This window comes from Octopus bimaculoides, chromosome 1 (assembly GCF_046866305.1).
Source record: "Octopus bimaculoides isolate indiv1 chromosome 1, ASM4686630v1, whole genome shotgun sequence".
NCBI classification, from domain to species: domain Eukaryota; kingdom Metazoa; phylum Mollusca; class Cephalopoda; order Octopoda; family Octopodidae; genus Octopus; species Octopus bimaculoides.
Genome location: NC_142928.1, coordinates 3,738,119 through 3,759,458, shown reverse-complemented (window position 1 = coordinate 3,759,458; position 21,340 = coordinate 3,738,119). Strand labels below are relative to the sequence as shown.

General features: G+C 37.1%; 1 protein-coding gene across 6 annotated transcripts in view; it reads left to right on the top strand.

The window, feature by feature from the left end:
• The window catches only part of LOC106880102 (steroidogenic factor 1), a 261,360-nt gene that overhangs the window by 194,941 nt on the left and 45,079 nt on the right, over positions 1-21,340 (top strand). For all 6 annotated transcript variants that reach the window (XM_089347879.1, XM_089347884.1, XM_089347892.1 and 3 more), the window contains one exon: positions 4,956-5,086. The gene's annotated coding sequence lies outside the window, so the exon portion shown is untranslated. The remainder of the gene's footprint in view (positions 1-4,955; positions 5,087-21,340) is intronic.

Below are 21,340 nucleotides of genomic sequence, written 5' to 3'. Positions count from 1 at the left end.
AAGAGGTAGGCCCAGGAAGACCTGGGCTGAGGTGGTGAGGCAAGACCTTCGTACATTGGGCCTCACCGAGGCGATGACTACTGACCGAGACCTTTGGAAATGTGCTGTGCGTGAGAAGACCCGGCAAGCCAAGTAAGATCGTTGCCAGTGCCCCTGGACTGGTTCTTGTGCGGGTGGCACATGAGATGCACCATTTTGAGCGTGGCCGTTGCCAGTACCGCCTGACTGGCTCCTGTAGGATTTTCGAGCGAGATCGTTGCCAGTGCCCCTGGACTGGCTTGTGCGGGTGGCACATAAAAGACACCATTTCGAGCGTGGCCGTTTTTGTGCGGGTGACACGTAAAAGCACCCACTACACTCTCTGAGTGGTTGGCGTTAGGAAGGGCATCCAGCTGTAGAAACTCTGCCAAATCAGACTGGAGCCTGGTGTTGCCATCCGGTTTCACCAGTCCTCAGTCAAATCGTCCAACCCATGCTAGCATGGAAGGCGGACGTTAAACGATGATGATGATGATGATGAATATTGGAAAAATACCTTTGGAATGAGAACCCAGGTTTGAAATATCCCCAGGACACCTGATGAAGGCTGGAGAGTACATCAGCCGAAACGTTGTGTTAACAACAAACAAGATGAGGACAAATATCCGTCAAATGTAAATAATGCACATAATTCCTCATCTCTCAAATATAGAACTGTAAATATTTTTCCTCTTAAAATTAGTATTCATTTCATCATTTTGTATAAACACCAAGAAATTTGATAAAAATTCAGTTCTAATTCTTTGTATGCATGACATAATTCCTGATATTACCAAGAGTGGCAAAAATATACTTCCAAAGTTTCCCCTATTCACATATGACAGGTAACACTAATATGGTAATATTTAGCCCAAGCATGTCTTGACAACAGCTTGTGGCAGGTGTGCTAGTCATCATCATCATCATCGTCGTTTAATGCTCGCTTTCCATGCTGGCATGGGTTGGATGGTTTGACTGAGGATTGGTGAGCCAGAAGGCTGCACCAGGTTCAATCTGATCTGGCAAAGTTTCTATAGCTGATGCCCTTCCTAATGCCAGCCAACCACTCCGAGAGTGTAGTGGGTGCTTTTATGTGCCATCGGCACGAGGGCCAGTCAGGCAGTTCTGGCAATGACTATGCTTAAAAGGTGTTTTTTACGTGCTACCTGCACGGGAGCCAGTCCGGCGGCACTGGCAACAACCACGCTCAAATGTTGTTTGTCACATGTCACCAGCATATGTGCTGGTAAGGCAACGCTGGCAACAATCATGCTTGAATGGTGCTTTTTATGTGCTACCTGCATGGGAGCCAATCTATGGCCCTGGCAACAATCATGCTCAGATGTGCTTTTAACGTTCCACGGCACGAGTGCCAATTAGGCGGACTAAAGGAAAAATTTTATTTTCATGTCTAAAGCTGCCACAAAACATTTCTTGGGAAAGCATATAAACAAAACTTGTGATTCAACATTTTGGGGTCCATTTGGTTTATTGCAGCTGGAAACTGAGTGTTTTCAGTCTCGGTTTTGATAAGACAGTTTTCATTCCTCAACTTCTTCCTGTTACCTGTAACAATTATGTTCTTCTTTTCAAGAATTACTTCTTGGTTTGTACATATTTAGTAATTAATAATATTGTAAATTAAAATAAGGCAATGAGCTGGAAGAATCGTTAGCAAGCAGGCAAAATGCTTAACAGTATTTCATCTATCTTTATGTTCTGAGTTCAAATTCCGCCAAGGTCGACTTTGCCTTTCATCCTTTCAGGTTTGATAAAGTAAGTACCAGTTGAATACTGGGGTTGATGTAATTGACTTTCACTCTCCCTTGAAATTACTGGCTTTGTGCCAAAGTTTGAAACCAATATTGTAAAGTAAAATGTTAAGTATTATCAAGGAAACCTGATTGAAGCTAATTTCTCTTCTGTTTGCTTATAATCCAATGCCTTCAACACCATCATCTATTCAGATATTGTTTTGAATAGAAGTTGCCAACTAATGAGGTGCTTGACCTGCTTTTATTTTCTACTTGTTATTATTTCACTTCACCTTTTCAATAACCTTTCGAAAAAGTGCTCCAGCTTGGTCTTAACCATCATGGCTATAACAAACTAACAATCAATTTCCATTGACCCTTCCTTGAAAACCTTTAACAGTTATCCCTCAGTTTACATATTAGATTGGTTCTGCTAGTCACCATGTAAATCAAAATTGTGTAAAACAAAGGAGATAAAAGTTCAATGATATTAATTAATCAGCACAAAATTTAAATAATTATTTATTGAAATGAATATAACAAATATGATTATCATTCATCTCAATCTCCATCTCTAACCATTTATCACTCTCATGAACTTAATTGCCCACCTTTTCCAATCCTCTGTCCATAGACCCTCTTATACTTACCTTCTTATACTTTGGGGGTATGCCCCAACACCTTGTCACCACCATCTCTCTTCTGTCTTTTCAACTCGAATAGTCTTGTATTCCTCTACAGCAAGACACCTGCACCTGTCCCTCTATCATACTTTAACATTTCAGCACCTAGCATAATGCCACTCACCTCAATATTGCAACCTCCTGCTCAGAAGAGGGGGGTGCTTTTCTTTTGAGTTACATAATGACTTCATTTAGCACTGATGTCTCAGAAAAAGCACCCAGTACATCCTGTGAAGTGGTTGGTGTTATGATGGGCATCCCGTTGTAGAAACCATGCCAAAACAGACAGTGGAGCTTGATGGAGTCTTCTGGCTCATCAAATACTGTTGAACTGTCCAACCCATGCCATTCCACCAAGAAAGATGGAACATTCAACATTGATGCTATATTGGGTTTTATCTTCTATCCAAAATAATGAAAGCTTTTTACTCATTGTTTCCATTCTGTTTTTATGTATGATGCATATTTTAAAATTATGGAAGATCCAGTGGTTATACTGCTTCTGGTTTATTTTGTGTCCATTAAAAATTTTTTTTTTTTCTTAACAATTCATTTATATTAAACTGTTTCAACAGAAATCTGTCGACAAAAGGGTCAAAGCCATGTGACCTGTAAGGGTCATCAACATTACCCGCCTCCTCCCCTTCCTCATTTCAGTCAATGGATAAACACTTTGTTTGGGGTTGGAGTGTTACTGGTTTCAGTCATTGGATCATTACCTTCAACGGTTAATTAAATTGACTACAGTAATTATTATATAACTTAAGAAACATGAAAGGTAAAGCAAACCTAAGCAGGATTTGAACTCAGAAAGTAAAGGGACATTCATCAAATAGCACAAAAGTATTTTCTCTGACACTACAATAGTTCTGTCAACTCTTAATTGCATTCCCACTTTTAGACAATTAAATCAATCTTTTTCCTTCTTTTCTCTACATTGTATTATTGGTCTTTGATTTACCCTTTTGTTATTAAACTGCCTCTGGCTCTGAGTACAAATGTCTTGTTTACATAAGTTTTGAATTAAAATATTCCACCAAACCTTAGTCACAATTAATGTTCCTAACACTAGCTGAATGATAATTAAGTTATTTTACTAAATTCTTTGTTATATTTAAAATTAATTGAAAGAAACACAGAGCATCTTAAAATAAATACGGTAATGAAAGAGTTAGATGAAGTGAAATGGTGGGGGACCAGCAGCCAAATCACCCTCAATTCAGTTTCTGCCCTTTTAAGTTTAAAGAAAGAAAAACAGAGAAATGGGTAATGCAATTTAGATATATTATGTCTGAAAGAGAAAAAAATAAAAGTTGGAGTGGTCATGGATGGAAGGACTTTGATCATAGGTTTTCATGTTCAGTTCTTCATGTTTGTTACATTTGTCTGGATTTATCTTACTGCATAAAGAAAAATATGAATATGGTATAAAGTATACAAAACAATTCTATCTATTTATCTTTCTTTCTTTCTTGTGTATGTATGTATAGAAATAATCCTCTGTGTGTTTATGTCTGTGTCTGTGCATGCATGCAAATGTGTACAAGCTCTACACAGTTCAGGAATGGCTGTTTCCATAAAAAAAAATGGAAACCTTTAGTTATTATTTTTTTTCCCTGGAATCATTCTACATTTTACAAGAACACAGAAATATTTCTCTTCCAACCTTCCTCCGTCTCCATCCCCAACCTGTTCTATATGTAAAAGAAGATTATCATTGTCTATAAATCATACAAGAAACTGTGACACATCACATTTATTACATTCTGATGAGATAACATTCCAAGAAGAAAGAAAAAATGAAACAAAATAACATATTTTTTCGTCTTTGTTGTGGAAGGAATTTTTTTCATATTTTCATAGGGTTTGTATTTTCAAAGATTCTGTGAAGTAACAAAAATGGTAGAGTCTTACTGTGTTTAAAGTTCAAATCCCACTGAGGTCAGTTCAAGCATAACAATATCTGCCTACCACTATCTACCTAGCTACACTTCCTTCTTTCTCTCCTTGATCCTCTCTCTCTCCCCTACACACAATTTAACCGCTCAAAAACACAATTCTTCTCATTCTTCATTTATCTTTTCTTTTACTTGTTTCATTCATTAGACTTTGGCCATGCTGGGGCACTGCCTTGAAGAATAATTTAGTCAGGTGAATCAAGTCCCCCACCCACACCACCCCAGTGCCTTTTTTTTTTAAAGCCTGGTACTCATTCTATCAGTCGCTTTTTATCAAACTGCTAAGTTACAGGGATGTAAACAAACCAACACTGGTTGTCAAGCGGCGGCAGGGGACAAACACAAACACTTCTTTCAATTTCTGTCTACCATAGGACTGAACCCTGGAACCACATGGTTGGGAAACAATTTTCTTACCACACAGCCATGCCTGCACCTTTGTCTCCTTTATTTTCTCCCTTTCTTTTTTTTTTTATTGTATTCTCTTTGTGCTCTGAACTCTCTTTTGTATCTCTGAAAGAAATTTCTTAATTTCATTTTAGGTGCAAACAGAATGAACTGTGGATAACCTCTCTCCTCAGTGATATTTACCACATTGGAATTACTTCAAGAAAAAAGAAGTTTATACAATAATTTTCTTCTTTTTAAAAAAAATTCAAAAATATCATATCAGGTAAAGAAATAAATTGTCTTAATTAATTCTCCACGTTTCTTCTATTTCCTTTCGTAGTTTGTTTTGCACAGGATCTCTTCTGAAACACGACACATTTCATGTCCAGTGACATCGATACAAAGCAGTGCATTACAGATATTTATTCAGTCTTTAAGCTGATATTAATAACAGAACGTGATAATTCAATCTGTGGCTGGTGCTCAAACAGTTTTAATCAAATAAGAGACCAATTGATTTAGGCATCAACACTTGAAACCTGACACAACGGTGCACCATTTATAGTTCCGTCTTGGAAGCAAGACTTTCACTTAATAATTTCAATGCATTCAACTGTGTTGTATTCCCTCCTCTCATATTTCATGGAATGGTTGTTGTTGTTGTTGTTGTTGTATCAGTGGTGGTGGTGTTAAGTTCTAAATCATCCCTGACCAAACCATGCTACAATCAAAGGCATTCCAGTTATGAACATCCTGCCTGTTTTTTTTTTTTTTTTTGGTTTTTGTGTTGTTTTTTTTTGTATATCAGGGAATTTGTTGTTCAAAGTTTCTTCATTTAACCATTTTGTTACCATATCTCTCTTGAAATACACTACCTTTTTTTTTTTTTTTTTTTCAATTAATTTTGAAAATTGTGAAGAACTCAGTAAAATAATATTGTCATTGTTAAGCTTGTGTTTGTACCATGGATTAACATGAAATTTTGATGGAAGATTTTAAGTTAGATTAATTTAAAATTGAATTTATTTTCAATCCTAGAACTAGGGGCAGTCTCAGGCAGGTTGGTATTGAAACAATTAAGACAGCAGGCAATCGAATAATTTGATTATAACAAAGGAAGTTTTAGCTGCTATTTCTAGCTGGCCAAGCAACTGTATAGTGGCTCCTGAGTGGGCTTGGAGAAACAACATTGGTGGTGGTGTTTAGCCCCAAGTCACCCTTATGTTACAGCCATGATGATCCAGCCTTTGTTTAGGGCACTCTCCCATGCTGCCATGGGTTGAGTGATCTGACAGGATCTGATGAATCAGATGGACTGCATTAAACTGCAATGTCTACTTTGACATGGTTTCTACAGCTGGATGCCCTTCGTAATGCCAACCATTTTACTAAGTGTACAGCATGCTTCTTTTCATGGCACTGGCATTAGTGAGGTCACCAAGTAACTCAGAAGACAAGACACCTTGACAAAGCAGGGAGTACAAAGTTTTATTGAGGCTTTATTCCAGGTATTGAGGGACTAAAGACTGAGAGAAGCACGGTAACAGGTGTATTGCTGTAGAGGAGATACATGAACATTCCAGCTGGAATCAGAAGCCTGTTGTGATCTTGCTTCAATAGGAATTCACTATCAACATATGAAATGTTGTGCTGTTGAAGCCTGAAGTTGTAACAACAATTATTAACCCTTTAGCATTCAAATTACTGTCAAGTGCAACACTTATTGATTCACATTGTTTTTTGAATTAACCATACAATATTTCATAGCTTTCAAGGCGGCGAGCTGGCAGAAACATTAGCATGCTGGGCAAAATGCTTAACAGTATTTCGTCTGTCTTTATGTTCTGAGTTCAAATTCTGCTGAAGTTGACTTTGCTTTTCATCCTTTCGGGGGTCGATAAATTAAGTACCAGTTGCATATGGGTGGCAATCTAATTGACTGGTCTCCTCCCCCAAAATTTCAGGCCTTGTAAAGTGTAGAAAAGAATATTTCATAGCTTTAGGGCAGCGAGCTTGCAGAATCATCAGTATGCCAGGCTAAATGCTTAGCGGTATTTTGCCCATCTTTATGTTCTAAGTTCAAATTCCACCGAGGTCAACTTTTCATGGTCAATAAATTAAATACTAGTTGAGCATTGGGGTCGATGCAAAAGGTTAAATGAAATATTTCAAGAAGTTAGGAAAACTGGGAGAGAAATAACAGTTACATGAACTTTTTGTTTTGTGGGTTTTTTTTTTATATTTCTATTTATATTTTTATGGAACAGAATTTCTTGAATTTGACAATAATTAAAGGCAAACATTCTAGAAAGAATATATATTTTATGAGTTACAGCAGTGTGGTTGGTCAGTTTATGAAACAAGAAATTATGGTTTAATGGTCAATATTACTTGACATGATTTGATTGATTAACTGCTTTCGTTAGTTCGTTAGCTGGCTAATTGCTATTGATTTTTTTTTTTTTATAAATCGGTAGCATCTATGAAAAATAATCACCCAACCTAACTTCTTTGCCATTAAATTGCTATATTATTATTATTTTCATTACCAACATCATCTTTATTATTATTGTTATCATCATCATCATCATCATCATCATTATTGTTATAGTTTTTGTTGTTATTACTCTTGTTGTTTTATTTTTTTTTACCGTTTTCATTTGGTGCTGCAGTAATAAACATCAAAGCAACTTTCCACTCAACCACACACAGTCTCGACTAACTGCCCATATTTATATGTGCTACGAGAATTACCGCAGTGGTGGTAGTGGTGGTTGGTGGTGGTTTTTAACTGCAAATCAATCTTGATTGAATAAATCTATCATCAAAGACATTCTACTTGTGACCATCACATTGTATTCTCAGTATATATTACCTAGCTGTTTGTTTGTTTTAAATGGTTAAGATGTGGTCTCTGATGGAGAATTGGCTATTATATCTAACAAGTCAAGCAACCTTATTGAAGCTTCTTAATTTTTCTCATTCCATAGGGTTTGGTGTTTTTAAACTCAAGTCAACCCTAACTGAGTAAACCAATGCTTCTCAAAGTCAGCTTCTTTCAGTTTCCATCTACCAAATCCAATCACAAAATTTCAGTTGGCCCAGGGCTATATTGGAAGGTACCTGCCCTAGGCACAACCCAGTGGGACTGAACCTAAAACTACATGGTTGGGGAACAGACTTTTTAACCTCACAGCCATGCCTGCACCTGTCTTAGAAATTATAACTATTAATCATCATCATTATCGTTGTCATTTAACATCTGCTTTCCGTGCTGGCATAGGTTGGACGGTTTGACTGAGGACTGGTGAGCCAGGAGGATGCAGCAGGCTCCAATCTGATTTGGCAAGGTTTCTACAGTTGGATGCCCTTCTTAATGCTCGAATCGTGCTTTTTATGTGCCACCGGCATGGGTGCCATTCAGGCGGCATTGGCATCAGCCACACTTGAATGGTGCTTTTTACATGTCACTGGCACAAGTACCAGTCAGGCGGCACTGGCATCAGCTACACCTACAATTTCACTCAGTTCGACAGGTTTTCACAAGCATGGCATATCGGCCAATGAATGAAGGGTGCTTTTAAATGGCCACGACTACGATCTCACTTGACTTACCGGGTTTTCTTAAGCATGGCATATCTCCAAAATAGTGGGGGTTTTTTTTATTTTACTTCTTGAATTTTTTTTTTTTTACCATCATTAGATTAATGTATAAAGGCAGTAGATTAGTAGCTTCATTAGAGTACTGGAAAAACTCCTTTGCTGTATTTGTTCTGATTCTTTATGTTCTGGGTTCAAATCTGACAAAGGTCAACTTTTTTTATTTTGGGGGGATTGATAAAATGAAGTACCAGTTAAATGTTAGGGAATAGAGAGGGTCAGTGGAATCAACTAGCTTCCTCCCTTCAAAACTGATGGCCTTGTGCTTAAAATAGAAGCAGTATTGCTATTAAGGCAGTGAGCTGGCAGAATTGATAGTGTGCCTGGAAAAGTGCTTAGTAGCATTTTGTCTGTCTCTATATTCCGAGTCCAAATGCCACTGTGATCGGTTTTATTGTTCATCCTTTCAGGATTGACAAAATAAGTACCAGTTGGACACTGGGGTCAATTACATTGACCCCTCCCCCCAAATTTGCTGGCGTTGTGCCAAAATTTGAAACTATTATTATTATTTCTATTGTTATTATTATAAAGAGGCAAGCTGACAGAATCATTAGGGCAGTGGATAAAATGTTTAGTGATATTTCTTCTGGTTCTTTGTTTTGAGTTCAAATTTCAGTGAGGTCGATTTCGCCTTTCATCCTTTCAAGGTCTATAAAATAAGTACTAGTCAAATAATGAGGTTAGTGGCCTTGTGCCAAATTTTGAAGCCATCATTAGAAAGAGATTAATTAGGGCCTGTGACAGAATTGAGTGTTGCAGTCTACTTCACTATATACACCACCCTGTAACTTGGGGGTACAACCTCTGTTCCCATGCAAGACACCTTTCTGACCCTCGGTGCTACTCCCTCCCCCAGTTGAGGGGGATCTTGTCATGCAAGTTACTTGATCTCACTGGTTCTGGTGCCACATAAAAAACCTCTAAAATAAACTCTGTAAAGTGGTTGGTGTTAGGAAGGGCATCCAAATGTAGAAACCAGGTCAAAGCAGACAGTGGGGGCTTGGTGTGGTTTTCTAACTTTCCAGTTCCTGACTCAAACCATCCAACTCATACCGGCATGGACAATGGACATTAAATGATGATGGTGATGATGATGATGAGTGTGGTTTAGTTAAATATGTCTTTTTCAGAGACGGAGACAGAAATGGTACAGTGGTCACATCATCTCTTTGCATTGTGAGTTCAGATTCCACTGAGACTGATTTTTGTCTTTCATCCACCAGGGTTGAGAAACAGGAATCAATCAAGTACCCATGCTCTAGTTTGATCTAATCAAACTACACCTTCCTCCCACCTTCCACCCCATTCCACCAAATTTACGGCCTTGTGCCTATGTTACAAGTTGTCGTTAGTATTAGTGTTGTTGTATCCCCGACAACTGAGCATTAGGATTCACCTGTGCAAAATACCTGGTGAATACCTGTAATATAACCTAGTAAATATCTAAACAAAATACCTGGAAAATATTTTTAAGTGACATATCTTAAAGTTACTTGTTGTGCCACATGCCTGGCAAATACCAGTGCAACATACCAATATTTATTGACATACTTGGCAAATTCTTGTGCATCATACCTGGCAGTTTTTTGTGCAGTATACCTGACAAATACTTCTCATGATATACCTGGAAAATATCTATGCAGTATACGTAGCTAATATAATTCTATTAATTTTCTCCAGATGCTCTTTAATTTCTGAAGAAGCTTGTATAAAAACAGCTTTGTCAAACAGTATATTAAGAAGAAACCGTGAGAAGTGTTGGCTGTCTTAAGTAATTATTCATTGAGGGATTGATAAATCTTTAGAGCTGTTGAAGAGTCAGATGAGATGCCTTGTGGTATCTAATCCAGCTCTTTGCATTCTGATGCAACCAATTCTTGGGACAACACAGGTACTGAGCTATATTGACCCAAGCTGGTGGGATTTCTCTTGGGTAAACATCAGTGGCGTGGAAGACGGGTGAGTTGCATGTATAGGCAACTGCTAGTTTTCCTTAAAAAAAATCTTCCCCATATGCACCAGAGTTGCTGTGTGGTAAGTAGCTTGTTTACCAACCACATGGTTCCGGGTTCAGTCCCATCTCGTGATACCGTCGGCAAGTGTGTTCTACTATAGCTTCGGGCCAACCAAAACCTTGTGAGTGGATTTGGTAGCCAGAAACTAAAAGAAGCTGCCCGTCATATATATACATCGTAGGTATATATATAGACGCAAGAGTGGCTGTGTGGTAAGTAGCTTGCTTACCAACCACATGGTTTCGGGTTCAGTCCCATCATGTGTCACCTTGGGAAAGTGTCTTCTACTATAACTTCGGGCTGACTAAAGCCATGTGAGTGGATTTGGTAGGCGGAAACTGAAAGAAGCTTGTTGTATATATATGTGTATGTATATGTTTGTGTGTCTGTGTTTGTACCCCCAACATCGCTTTACATCCGATGTTGGTGTGTTTACATCTCTATAACTTAGCAGTTCAGCATTAGAGAACGATAGAATAAGTACCAGGCTTACAAAGATTCACTTGACTAAAGGCGGTGCTCCAGCATGGCCACAGTCAAATGACTGAAACAAATAGAAAAAACTACCTTTACATACATATGTTGATATATGATTGACATTGACTGACAGAGGCCCTTGTATTTGGAATATTTCATTATTTTGACTTTCTTCAGTTGCAGCTTCCAAAGCCTGGCCACTGTTAAGGATTGACAGGTACTATGCTTTATGCCTATCAGTCCACACACGTGTAAATAGATACTGTATGACGATATAATACATCACTGTCTCTAGAAGAGGTATCCTATCATAATTTATTGTTGTACCATTAGTTTTCACTTCTCGGATCAAATTCCTGTAACATTCTCTGTAGCATTTCTGTCTGTGAAAGATTTCCCTTGCATTCACACAACACTACAGGCAGAGTTGTTAAAATATTTAGTAGAATGTCTTCTGATATCTGTTCTAACTATCTACACTCAAAGTTCACATCCCACTGCAGTTAATTCTACCGTTCATCCTTTTGAGGGTCAATAAAGAGCCACCAATCGAAAGCAATGGATCAGTAGACCGGTAAGAGCATCAGGTTAGGGGATTTGCAGTATTTGTTCTGGTTCTTTGCATTCTGAGTTCAAATCCCAGTGTGGTCCACTTTAGTAGTAAGCTTAATCAATCACTTGGTGTTAACACCTTTAACAGGTTCTACTCTGTCGCAAGCATTTAGGTTAGGTCCCTCTCTGTTGCCATAGAGAATGGCCAGTGATACTCACTGCAGCAGTCACCCCACCTTTGGGGCTCATTTCTCAGATAGGCTACAGTTATCCTGATTTTGTAGAGGAAATTAGCAGTGCATGGTCCAAGAACACATGAGGTCTTGATGGCAACTAGCACAAACTGATAGCGACTGGTCAGGCTCTTGTATTCATTTATTCTTCTCTCCTCTGTGTTATGGGCAGCAATACCTGGGTTTGCAGCCAATGCAGCAAGGTTGAACCTAGAGCATGTGTCACACAAACCCTACTTCATTAACAATCACCAACACATCTCTTCAGTCTAAAAATTATTTTATTCATTGTTTGACAAGAATCCTACTTTAACCCTTTTGTTACCATATTTCTGTTGAGACACTTTGTGTTTCTTTCAATTAATTTTGAATATAACAAAGAATTTAGTAAAATAACTTAGTTATCATTAAGCTAGTGTTAAGAACATTAATTGTGACTAAGGTTTGGTGAAAGATTTTAATTAAGACATTTGTATTTCAGAGTCAGAGGCAGTTTCAGGTGGGGTTGGTATCGAAAGGGTTAAACATGCAAAGTCCGTCTACCACTTCAACTGCTTACCTTGTTTTGTTTCACATTATAAGAAATTACATAAACTTAAAGGATGGATAATGGATTTAGAAAAGTGAATTTCTATGATAATGTCTTCAATATATATTACCTTGTGTTTGCAACGGTTTATAAATTCAATAGTGAAGTGATAAGAAAAAGAACAATGTCCTTAACTATGTGTTTATATATGTGAAGAGATTGAGTGAATGAATAAAGTTAGTTTAGTGCTCATTGTGATTCAGTTATTTTTGTTGCCTTACATGCCAGTGTTCTTCCATTTGGATATATTATCTTACAAAATGTAGCTGTTTGTTTCTGTTGTTTGTCTTGTAAGCAGTCCACTGTGTTAAATCTTGATTACGTAGTCATAGAGTAAGAAGATATTTATTTGAGCCGGTGTATTTATCATCAATATACAAAAGAAAACAAATTTCTCTTTGTTGCTGTTGTTGATTAAAACCTCCTTCATTATTTGTGTTCATAAGAAATATGTAGAAAGTGAGAGATTAATGTGAAATAGATTCAATGAGTATTAGCAGTTAATAACACTCTTCTACTTACCTGTTACCAGTGTTGGCAAGATGTAACCTCTTCAAATAAGCGATTCAGGTTTCACACCTGATGGAAGTCTAACTTTTACCAAATAACCTCTAGTGTTTCTACAGCCACATAAATCACAAATATAAATTAGAATAGAATTTCCTTAGTTGTATTCAGAAGCTAGATTTCATCATCACAGTGTATGGCTGTTGGGGCAAACAGGTGTGATAATGAGGGCCCCCTTGTTGTAATATTAAGTGTGGGAGTGAGAGCATACCGTGTAGCAGTGAGGGTATATTGTATGGCTGTGAGAGCATATTGTGTCACAGTGAAGGCATGCTGGCAGAATGACTACCGTGCAAAACAAAATGTTTGGCAGCATTTCTTCCAACTTTACATTCCACTGAGGTTGTTTTTGTCTTTCATTCTTTCAGGGTTGATATAATAAATACCAGTTAAGCACTAAGGTTCAACTTACCCCCTCCCCCAAAATTGCTGGTCTTGTGCCAAAATTTGAAACCATTATTACTGCTGTTTGGGCAGTGGATTGGTGGAATTGTTAGAGTATTGGGCAATACCTTGTAGTATTTATTCTGGCTCTTTGTTCTGAGTTCAAATCCCACTAACCCATGTGACACTGATCAAAGTTTGTTCTTATAGTCAAAATTTTTCAGTCTTCCCCCCGCTAGACATAATGTATCTAAGTTTCCGTTACTTAATGCGCGTTTCCTTTTTCATAAGATAGTTAGGTTTGATTTTAGAGAAATTAGCTGCTATTTCTATGTTGAGTGACCATGCTGAGGTTCCTACATTTAGTTTGGAGTTAAGGATACAAACCACAGAAATGTTGCCAGACCTCTCAATAGAGATACTCTAGAATGTGTTTTATGCCAACCTTTCCTTCATTGGACACTAAACTCTGCTTGCGAAGACCTGTTGGGGCAAGTGAAATCGAAATTGAACCAAATTCAATGACTGGCACCCGTGCCAGTGGAGCACTAATAGCACCATCCGAGCGTGATCATTGCCAGAGCAGCTGTCTGGCTTCTGCACTGGTGGCACGTGAAAAGCACCATTTGAGCGTGATTGTTACCAGCGTTGCCTTTCTGGCACTTGTGCCGGTGGCACGAAAAAAGCATTTGAGCGAGGTCATTGCCAATGCCACTGGACTGGTTCTTGTGCAGGTGGTACATAAAAAACACCATTTGACCGTGGCCATTGCCAGTACCGCTTGACTGGCCCTCGTGCTGGTGGCATGTAAAAGCACCCACTACACTCTCAGAGTGGTTGGCGTTAGGAAGGGCATCCAGCTGTAGAAACTCTGCCAGATCAGACTGGAGCCTGGTGCAGCCATCTGGTTCGCCAGTCCTCAGTCAAATCGTCCAACCCATGCTATCATGGAAAGTGGACGTTAAATGATGATGATGATGATTACCTTCACTGTAATTTAACCCTTTTGATACCAATCCATCCACCTAACCCTAACCCTCCTGTTCTTTCATACAAACTTCCTGTTTTAAAGTGATCTAAATTAAAACCTTCCATCAAATTTCCATCTTAATTTTTGTTCCAAATACCAGCTTAATTATGACAATGTTATTTTGATAAATTCTTCATTGTTTTCAAAATTAATTCAAACAAAAGCAGTATGTACAGAAATATGGTAACAAAATGGTTAAACCCTGCCAACCAACATGTCTTCTAAATTATCAAATGGAAAATTTGCATCAATATACAATACTTTTCTCAAAAGATATTAGCAGCATTATTTAACTGAATCTCAACTATTGCTTATTGGCACCATATCTCTCTCTTACCTTATTCACTTCCCTGATAAATTAACATTTCCAAATTGATTATTCCCACCACTACCATCACCACTTTGTGTAAAACATTTCAGAATATTTAAATTTTCACTTCCTTTAATTTACAGATTTTGTGAGAGAATTTAGTTTTCTGTTTTTATATATGTTGCCAAAAGTAACATTGCGTCTTGTTTCAATAAAATGCTTGCACTATGTAACCAGCATTGATTTTAGTATCTTGGCTTATGTTCAAACTCCATAAATAACAAGTGAAGACCTTACATTTATTTTTCAGTAATTTTTCCCAGTATTATAAAATAACTACTGAGGAAAATTTTGCTTCCGTTTGTTTCTCTGTGCATTATTTGACAGAATAACATAGGTAGATAGATAGATAGATGGCTGGATATAGATAGATGTAGATAGATAGATAGATAGATAATAGATAGATATAGACGTAGATAGATAGATAGATGGATGGATGGATATAGAGATAGATAGATAGACAGACAGACAAATAGATGGATTTATGGAGATAGACGTAGGTAGATAGATAGATAGATGGATGGATGGGTGGAGATGGATGGATGTAGATAGATAGATAGATGGATGGGTGGAGATAGATAGATGGATGTAGATGGATGGATGGAGATAGATAGATAGATGAATGTAAATGGATGGATATAGATAGATAGATAGATAGAGGGAGGGGCCAAGAGATAGATATTACATATTGTTTGCTGAATGATAAGATATTGCAACCAATAAACCAACTGCTCAACACCTCCAGTATTTTCTTGAAACTTGTGCCCAATCTAATTTTCAAGATAAACATTAATAAAAGTTCCTCTTCTCATTAATGTCTCCTTGCCATAGTTCTTGCAATATTTTACTGCAACGCATTGGACCGTATAATAATCTTCCTCTAACAGAATGATATGTTGCTTCTGCACTCTGTGTGTGTGTGTGAGAGAGAGAGAGAGAGAGAGACAAACAGACAGACAAATGGAGGGAAGGGAGAGAATAAATGGGAATCAACCTTTCTTTCAGACATATTTTATTAAACATATGATTTTGTTCTGTTTACGTTTTGAGCATATTTACTTTAGATTTTCTCATATTTCGTTATTAATTTTGTCTTCATAATCAACAGAATGTCCATTCCATCTTACAAAGCTGGATGCATTTTGCATTGGTATTTCTTTTTTTATATATATGATGGTATATATTTTCTTTTTAATTTTCTTTTCTATTGAATATTCCAAAGGAATGCTGAGATTAATAAAATGGAATTAATAGGAAAGTTTTAATTAACACCCTCCACTGCCCTCAATATATTGTTTTGTATGTGTGTGTATGTGTTGTTTATGCTGGATGTATTGAGATATCAATGTTGTCTGTACAACTCAGCATTGTTTCAATTTGTGAATAATGCTATATTTAATGATGGTTGAGTTCTCTCTGTGTTCTCTTCTTGCACAGTGATGGTAATGATGATGATGAGGAGGAGGAGGGACTGTAGTGAGAAGGAAGAGGATAATGGTAATGAAGATGGAACTATTGTAGACAAAAATCATTTAAAATGAGGATGGTGAGGTGGATGATGATATAATGACAATGATGATGAATCCAGATGTAGACTCTAAAACCAATTACTTTAAAACATCCCCTACACATCTTCAGGCTATCGATTGTCACATTGACAGTCGACCAGTTCAAGTTTGGTGTGGCTGTAACAAATGTTAAATGCTTCACTCCAGACTTGTTCCATTCCATTTCTATGCCGAGATTCAGTTATTTCTTTCAACTGCAGTTCAATATTTTGTAAAAGAAGCAGCTCAATACCGTAATGCTTCTCCAGTATCTTATTGGTACTGATTCTCTTGGTCGAAAGTAAATAAATCAGCTCCAAGAGAATTTGATCTCAGGACAATGCGGCACCAAATTTTGGGCCCCTATGAAGAGCCTAGTGTGGTTCTACGTCATAAAGCATCTGTCATGGCTTTGTCATAAAATATCTTGTATGTATAGTTCTATATAAGACACCTCCTATAGTTCTCTGTTACAAAATATCTAGTATGGTTCTATGTCATAAAATATCTTGTGTGGTTCTATATGAACAATCATCATTTTCCTTGCAAATATTTAATTATGATAATGACAGGAACCTAATTTAATTATCTGCTCCATTAGTTTTGTTTAGATTGTTACTATCAAAGTCATTCAAAGCTAAGTTGAAAGGCAAGTCAACAACAGCAAAAAACGAATCTTATCATTCACAATTAAGTAATGTCTCAGCGTCTGTTACACTAATTACAATAATTATTACAATAAATGGTTGTAGTAAGCATTCTTTCAAAGGACATCAGCACTAATAAATCCACAAGTATCATCCTGGGAACTGCAGAAACTAAGAGAGTAAAATAGATAACTATCTGGTTTATAAATCTGTGATATAATTTGTTGCTTCATAATAAATTTCCTATCTTTTCCTTTCTCTCATTTAATGTTTTGTGTCTGTGTGTCCTTCTTTGTTTTTTGAGGGGGTTTTCTGGTCCTTTCAGTTGATAATATTACCCATTCCTCTTTCTGCATCATCGTTTTCTACTATTTCACCTGCAGTTTCTAGCTGAGCCAGCATGCCACTGGTGTTGGTGAATAGTTCTCTAAGCTTTCATAGTATGTTTGTCTCTTACAGTCGAAGTTAAAAGGAAAACCAGTCATATAGAATGTCAGAGAATGTCATGGTAAAGTGAGTAAATATATCATATAACCTCGCATACATGTCTTCTACATTATTCTACTTTGCATGCCGTTGGTTCCAAATCATTGGGTTTCTAACACCAACAGATGCTTAAGCAACCACAAACTTAATCCCATGAGTATTGTTCAGTCAATTAATTCTGCTTTCATCCAATGTTGTTGTTGGTGATGATGATGAAAACCAATGTTCTTGCTGTCATGGGATTTTACTCATAGAAAGAGCTGAGTTCTGAATATCTACCTTATGTAACATCATCAGTGAAGGCACAGGCATGGCTGTTTGATTAAAACGTTTGCTTTCCTGTCATGATTTTCAGGTTCATTTCCACTCCACCTCTTTTTTGGCAAGTATTTACTATAGCTTTGTGAGTGGATTCAGGAGACAGAAACTGAAAAAAAACAAGGCGGCGAGCTGGCAGAAACGTTAGCATGCCGGGCGAAATGCTTAGAGGTATTTTGTCTGCTGTTACGTTCTGAGTTCAAATTTCGCCGAGGTTGACTTTACCATTCATCCTTTCGGGGTCGATAAATTAAGTACCAGTTACGCACTGGGGTCGATGTAATTAACTTAATCCCTCTGTCTATCCTTGTTTGTCTCCTCTATGTTTAGCCCCTTGTGGGCAATAAAGAAATAAGAAACTGAAAAGAAACAGCCATGTGTGTGTGTGTGTGTGTGTATGTATGTGTGCACGTGCATGCATTTGTTCATGTTTGTATATCTTCAAAAATCATTGGGCTGCAAACAGTGATGCTGTTATTTCTGCTGCTACAATTCATCCACTGACTTCTTTGCTTCTTCAAAGATGTGTGGGATAAAAGGCCCCTTTCTTGAAAAACAGATAAGGGTTAGCAACAGGAAATGCAACCAACTATTAAACAATGCTTCAGCATTCTATTTCTCTTAACCACGCTGGTGTAGAACAAATGTAAAACCTATTAAACATTCTTGTTGATGTCAATTATTAATGTGATACTGACTATTATAGAAAACAAATTTTCCACTGACACATGTTTACAAAACAGTTAAACTTTTTCCCATTTCCAGCCATTCCCCTTTTACTTAATACACTTCATAAGAATGAAGTTTACTGTTTCTCATTATCATCATTGTTTTAACATCCATTTTCCATGCTTGTACGAGTTAGACGGAATTCACTGAGGCAGATTTTGTGCAGTGAGATACCGTTCCTGTTATCAACTCTCTTCAGTTTCCATGTGAGGTGATATTTCCCTTTAGCCAGACACCATTCTTCAAGGGAGACTGGAAATGAACGACACTGCTTGTATGACAGTGACACTTTCTTACAACTATCATGTAAAGCCAAGACACACCCACACATTCATGATACACGTGTTTGTGTGATGGATGTCTTTCCATTTTTGCCCACCAAATCCACTCACAAGGCTTTGGCTGACTTTGGGCTGTAGCAGAACTTGCTCAAGGTGCAAAACAGTGGGGCTGAGCATGAAACCACGTGGTAGGGAAGCGAACATCTGAACAACACATCTATGTCTGTACCTCCTCTGAAAGTTTGAAATCCATAATTAGAGAAGAAATAATTATAAATCAGTAAGTAGTGAATGCTTGAATGTTTAGATTAAGATCTCAATGAACCTTGTCAGGCCATGTTATGGTTTTTCATGTGAAACTGTTTCTCTTATGTCACAAACACTCCTACCTCAACTATTTTTAATCACATTTTCCTATCTTTCTTTGTTCTTGAAGCAGAAGTTAATACAAACTTTTGTAGAGCTGGTTTCATTTCAATTCCCAGTTGTCAACATTCCATTTCTCTTGTATCATTAGAATCTTTGGGGCAGTTACCATTATCAAACATTCTTGTGTTTCTTCACTTCCATTTTAAAATTTATTATTTTATCCCCTTTTATTACCAGATTCCTGTTGAAATATCCCCTCTTTATTTCAATTAGTTTGGGAAATAATGAAGAATATAGTAAAACTTAAATTAGCATGAACTTTTAAAGGGTAATTTCAATTTAGATCACTTTAAAACAGGAATCTTCTACTATAAAAACATGGGCACTCTTGGACAGGATGGTATTAAAAGAGTGCAAGAAACCAGTGGTTCCTATGTGTGTCAGTGTATAAACTTACCTACCAATGTGTGTGTGTGTGTACAAGTGTGGTGCATGAACATATTCTGACTGTTTTTGCTTCTTTTATAATTGTTTTTGTTTTTATTTCAAACTTGTAGCTCACTCATTTTGTATCCAAATAACTTGATAAAAAGCATAATTTAGACAAATGATGTTTGTTTTTCATTTTACGTAGTTATCTGTGGAATAAAGAAAAATGGCGTTTCCTAGCTACAGGAGTTTTGAGATGCTAAAGCAAGATTAGACATTCAGATTTTGTTTTTCCAGTAAATAACACTCATCATATATCCAAGTCACACACACACACACAAAAAGAAGCCAAAAGACAAAATAATTATCTGTGAAATAAAAAAAATTAGGTTTCTTATTTTCTGAGTTATCTGAGTTGGTTAAAACAATCAAGGAAGCAAGGAAGTAAACAAACTGGACAAAGACTATCTTCAGAACCTCATACAAAAGTGTGTCCCTCCATAAGTATATATCATCATCATCATTTAATGTTCACTTTCCATACTGGCTTGGATTGGACATATATGTCATATTTATATTCTTTTACTTGTTTCAGTCACTTGACTGTGGCTATGCTGGAGCACCACCTTTGCCAAACCGCTAGGTTACAGGGACGTAAACACTCCAGCATTGGTTGTCAAGCGATGGTGGTGGGCGACAAACACATATACACACAATGGGCTTCTTTCAGTTTCCGTCTACCAAATCCACTCAGAAGGCTTTGGTCGGCCCGAGGCTGTAGTAGGAGACACTTGCCCAAGATGTCACACAGTGGGACTGAACCCAGAACCATGTGGTTGGTAAGCAAGCTACTTACCACACAGCCACTCCTTGGTAGATTTGGTTGCTATATCTAACAAGTAGAATGACCGTGTAAAGAGCACCCCTTGTCTATGGCCTTCATATTTTTAGTGAAGCATAAAAAAAGCGGAAGAGTTGATGTCATTAAAGTTATTTACTTATTTATAGTCTGTATTCAATTTTGTCTTCTCTACAAAAACAACCTCAAGGTAGAATGAAGAAACTATTGTTCTTCCTGTAGATAATGCCTTGGAGTTATTTACTGTCGAAATGATTCTATTGTTCTACACCAACTCACGTACATTCTTGCATATATGTAGACTTAGTGATCCTCCCATCTCTATTCCAGCATGTTCAGTGATGAAGAACTCATAAAATTCAAACATGTCTGGAATTGTCTCCCTTATCCTTTTGTTTTCTTTTGATTGTTTCAATCATTAGACTTGTGACCATGCTGGGGCATTGCCTTGAGGAATTTTAGTCAAACAAATCAAACATGGTACTTATTTTTTTGAGCCTGAGACTTATTCTATCAGACAGTTTTGCTAAACTGCTAAGTTACAAGGACATAAACAAACTAACACCAGTTGTCAAGCTGTGGTGAGGAACAAAGACACACATACATAGACATATATACAAGCTTCTTTCAGTTTCCATCTATCAAATCCACTCAAGGTTTTGGTTGGGTTGGGGCTATAGTTTGAAGACACTTGCAAACCATGTATTTACAAAACAAGCTTCTTAATCACACAGTCATGCATTGAAATAATTAGTAAAAGTCTAATATTGTTCTTCCCTCATGAAATTATTATTCCTAATTAACTAATTAATGTTTATGACAAAATATGTTAATTCTCTCAAAGTTAAAGATAAATTTCATATTTTGACTCACGGTCATAAATAACTCAGCTAAGGCTGTATGTATATATTTACGTATGTATATATTTATGTATGTATGTGATGGCCCAGCTGTGGCTTGCAAACTGCATGTGGTCCTTGAAGTTTCTATGT